The sequence below is a fragment of the Marmota flaviventris genome, chromosome 9 (genome assembly GCF_047511675.1).
Source record: "Marmota flaviventris isolate mMarFla1 chromosome 9, mMarFla1.hap1, whole genome shotgun sequence".
Taxonomy (NCBI): domain Eukaryota; kingdom Metazoa; phylum Chordata; class Mammalia; order Rodentia; family Sciuridae; genus Marmota; species Marmota flaviventris.
Window position 1 is genome coordinate 12319124 of NC_092506.1, and position 5071 is coordinate 12324194.

Here is a 5071-nt window from a genome sequence, read left to right on the forward strand (position 1 = left end):
GAAGTGTCTGTTGTGATATTGCCTTTTTCATCCCGTATGCTAGTAATTTGAGTTCTCTCTCTTCTTCTCTTCGTTAGCATGGCTAAGGGTCTGTCGATCTTATTTATGTTTTCAAAGAACCAACTCTTAGTTTTGTCAATTTTTTCAATTGTTTCTTTTGTTTCGATTTCATTAATTTCAGCTCTGATTTTAATTATTTCTTGCCTTCTACTTCTTTTGCTGTTGTTTTGCTCTTCTTTTTCTAGGATTTTGAGATGAAGTGTGAGATCATTTATTTGTTGGTTTTTTCTTTTTTTAAGGAATGAACTCCAAGCAATGAATTTTCCTCTTAGAACTGCTTTCTTTGTGTCCCATAGATTCCAATATGTTGTGTCTGTGTTTTCATTTATCTCTAAGAATTTTTTAATTTCCTCCTTGATGTCTTCTATAACCCATTGATAATTCAGTAACCTATTGTTCATTCTCCAAGTGATGCATGATTTTTCCTTCCTTCTTTTATCGTTGATTTCCAGTTTCATTCCGTTATGATCAGATAAGATGCATGGTATTATCTCTACTCCTTTATAATGTCTAAGAGTTGCCCTGTGACATAATATATGATCTGTTTTTGAGAAGCATCCATGTGCTGCTGAGAAAAAAGTGTAACTGCTTGTTGTTGGGTGGTATATTCTATATATGTCAATTAAGTCTAGGTTATTAATTGTATTATTGAGTTCTATAGTTTCTTTATTCAACTTTTGTTGGGAAGATCTGTCCAGTGGTGAGAGAGGTGTGTTGAAGTCTCCCATGATTATTGTATGGTGGTCTATTAGACTCTTGAACTTGAGAAGAGTTTGTTTGATGAACATAGCTGCACCATTGTTTGGGGCATATATATTTATGATTGTTATGTCTTGTTGGTGTATGGTTCCCTTGAGCAGTATGTAGTGTCCCTCTTTATCCCTTTTGATTAACTTTGGCTTGAAATCTATTTTATTTGATATGAGTATGGACACTCCTGCTTGTTTCTGAAGTTCATATGAGTGATATGATTTTTCCCAACCTTTCACCTTCAGTCTATGTATGTCTTTTCCTATCAAATGCATCTCCTGTAGGCAGCATATTGTTGGGTCTTGTTTTGTGATCCATTCTACTAGCCTGTGTCTCTTAATTGGTGAGTTTAAGCCATTAACATTTAGGGTTATTATTGAGATATGGATTGTTCTTCCAGCCATATTTGTTTATTTATGTTACTAAACATGGTTTGTTTTCCTCTTTGATTATTTTTCCCCCTTTACTGTACTACCTCCCACTGTTGGCATTCATTGCTATTTTCCATTTCCTCTTCCTGTAATGTTTTGCTGAGGATGTTTTGAAGAGATGGTTTTCTAGCTGCAAATTCTTTTAACTTTTGTTTATCGTGGAAGGTTTTAATTTCATCTTCCATCCTGAAGCTTAATTTCACTGGATACACAATTCTTGGTTGGAACCCATTTTCTTTCAGCGTTTGAAATATGTTATTCCAGGATCTTCTAGCTTTCAGAGTCTGTGTTGAAAGATCAGCTGTTATCCTGATTGGCTTACCCCTAAATGTAATCTGCTTCCTTTCTCTTGTAGCTTTTAAAATTCTCTCCTTATTCTGTATGTTGGGCATCTTCATTATAGTGTGTCTAGGTGTGGATCTCTTATGATTTTGCACATTCGGCGTCCTGTAGGCTTCTAGGATTTGGGATTCTGTCTCATTCTTCAAGTCTGGGAAGTTTTCTCATATTATTTCATTGAACAGATTGCTCATTCCTTTGGTTTGGAGTTCTGTACCTTCCTGTATCCCAATGACTCTTAAGTTTGGTCTCTTGATGTTATCCCATATTTCTTGGATGTTCTGCTCATGGTTTCTTAACAGTCTTGCTGAGCTGTCTATGTTCTTTTCAAGTTGAAATACTTTGTCTTCATTGTCTGATGTTCTATCTTCTAAGTGTTCTACTCTGCTGGTAGTATTCTCATTTGAGTTTTAAATTTGGTTTATTGCTTCCTGCATTTCTGGGATTTCTGTTTGTTTTGTTTTTTATAAACTCTATCTCCCTGTATAGTTGATCTTTTGCTTCCTGGATTTGTTTATGTAATTCATTGTCGAAGTGATCTTTCATTGTCTGATTTTGCTGTCTAATGTCTTCCTTGAGACTCCAGATCATCTGAAGCATGTAAATCCTGAATTCTTTATCTGACATTCCATCTGCTGCAGCTATTACCTCTTCTAAAGTTGAGTTGACCTGCATTGCTTGTGGTCCTTTCTTTCCTTGTCTTTTCATACTGCTCGCGTTTCTTTCTGCTTGGTGAAACTGTTGTGTTATTGAATTTTCCCCCTATATATTTATATCGCTCTTGTATAGTTGCAAAGTCTCCCTTGCAGGGGCAGGCGGCGACTGTGCTCCTCCTCCAATTGGGGTGATCTGTCTATTACGCCGGCGGGCCGCTGGACCCCTTCTCTGGGTCGCGTGGTCTGCCTACCTTGCGGGCAACGGCTGGGCCCCTCCTCCAATAGGGGTGATCTGTCTACCACGCTGGCAGGCCGCTGGGCCTGTTCTCCAGGTTGCAGGTCTGACTACTTTTCAGGCGCAGGCAGCAGCTGGGCCCTTCCTCCAATTGGGGTGATGTGTCTACCACGCCAGTGGGCAGCTGGGTCTGTTCTCCCTGTCGGTCGCAGGTCTGCCTACCTTGCAGGCACGGGTGGCGGCTCTGCCCCTCCTCCAATTGGGGTGATGTGTCTACCATGCCAGCGGGCCGCTGGGCCTGTTCTCTGCTCATGTTATTTCAAATGCTATCTTCTGCAAGTACTTCATATAAAAATAATTATCTCTAATAACATAACTTTTGCTTCTTTCACAATACTTATTTTTTTCTTTACTTTTGTTCTTATTGGAGAGCCAGGATAACAATAAGTAAAAGTAGAGTTCATGCCATTCCTGTTTTCCTAATCACACCAGACTACTTTTTAGCACTTAAACACTAATAATACTATTGGCTATGGACTTAAAGTGTATTTTCTTATTGCCTTAGTAAGTTTCCCTTTATTATTATCTCTGAGAGGTTTTTAAAAATTATATGCACTTGATTTTATCAAAACTTTGCATGCATTTCTTTATAGTACATAGTCTTTTTATATTATTTATTTTATTTTAATTCTATTTTGTTTGTTTGTTTTTTGGTATCAGGGATTGAACTCAGGGAAACTTAACCACTGAGCCACATCCACACACTTTTTATTTTTATTTAGATACAGGGTCTTGCTAAGTTGCTTAGGGCCTCACTAGGTGGCTGAGGCTGGCCTTGAACTCACAATTCTCTTGCTTCACCCTCCTGAGCTGAGTTGAGATGACAGACATGCACCATCGCATCCAGCTCAAATTGAAATTAAATTTTAATTTTTAAAATTTAATTCATTTCTTTTGGAAATAAAAGATTTTCCAGTGCTACATTACATGCCAATATCTTGAATGATTTCACCTGCTCATGGTGCATCTTCATCATTTTTATACATCCTCCTATCTTATTTATTATATTTTTCAAACTCTTTTATACTCAGGAGGAAGTATGGGCTATCATTTCCTGTTGTCATTCTGCCTATACTAGTTTTCTGTTGTATTTGAACAAACTATCACAAACGTAGTGACTTGAAGCAATGGAATTTTGTTTTATTGTTCTGTGCTTCACTGTCCCACACCGGTCTCACTGGGCTAAAATCAAGTTGTCCCAAAGGGTTGTGCTCCTTTCTGGAGACTCTAAACATAGAGTCCATTCCCTTGAGTTCTCCAGCTTGTGTAAGCCTGCTGTATTCCTTGGTGCTTAACCCCTTCACTATGAGCTGTGTATATTTGTATCCTTTTTATGTTGCATATCTCTGACCATTCTCTCAACATCACATCTGTCATCTGCCTGTGTGGCTGTCTCTCTCTCTCTCTCTCTCTCTCTCTCTCTCTCTCTCTCTGTCTTATATAGATGGGAACATGTCTATAAAGGATTCTAGTGATTACATAGAACAACAGAATAATCCATAATGAAAAACATATTTTGGTTAACATTGGGAGATTATTTTCAGCACATGTGTGTGCTGGGCCACCAGTCAAAGAGGCAGAATCAAAGTAGGGACACACAGAAATAATCAGAATGCATTTCCTTTCTCCTTTGATACATTTGTTGTGATACAGGCAGAAGCGAAGCTGCCCAGTTCAAGGTTCTATTTTTGCAGACTTGAGAATCTGAAAATGACACTGTGTGCCCTGGCTCATCCAGAGGTTGGAGGATGGAGTGGTGGGCAATCAAAAGAATCATCAGCATCAGCAAATAAAAAAGAGTCTTTATTACACTTTGTTTCATCATGGTGGGATTCCTAGTGTCTAAACATGAGCACAGTCAGACACACTGCATTGTGAGCTTAGGTGTACCATGTAGGGTAAACAGCCAACAGGATGATAACAGGGCAAAGTGCCTGGAAACATCAAACTTCCAGGCTATCAAAATGCCACCTCATCATAAAGATGTTCAGGAGAGACTACAGAGGTTATAGTGTCGTTATGTGGTAAGAAAATCACCACCTGTGGAGAAATCAGAACATTAGATTCTTATAGTCAGAAAATTAGGAAGGAAAGCATCCCCGTGCCTTGGTACCTCTTCAGTATCGTCACTTGTCACCTACATTAGACATCCTGGTACCTAGTGGGTCTATTTCCATCTTTGCTCTAACCATCCTTTTCTTACCACTTCCTCCAAGGAGGATTTCCAGAGGACCAGAAACATAAAGGACTCTTCAGTGTTTGGGGTCAGTTCTTTGGCTGAGAGTGAACATCTCTCCCACAGCCATTTCTACTTGTAAGGGTCATGCATACATCCAACACCATTTTCTTAAATTTCTCTTTCTAATCTACGCCACAAGGGGATGAAGGACACACACACACATGAGAGAGAGAGAGAGAGAGAGAGAGAGAGAGAGAGAGAGAGAGAGAGAGAGAGAGAACCCATGAATGCCCAGAACAGAGTAGGCTACCCTCCACACATGTGTGGAGAGAGAGAAAGCAATGGAGGCTTCCAGCACAGA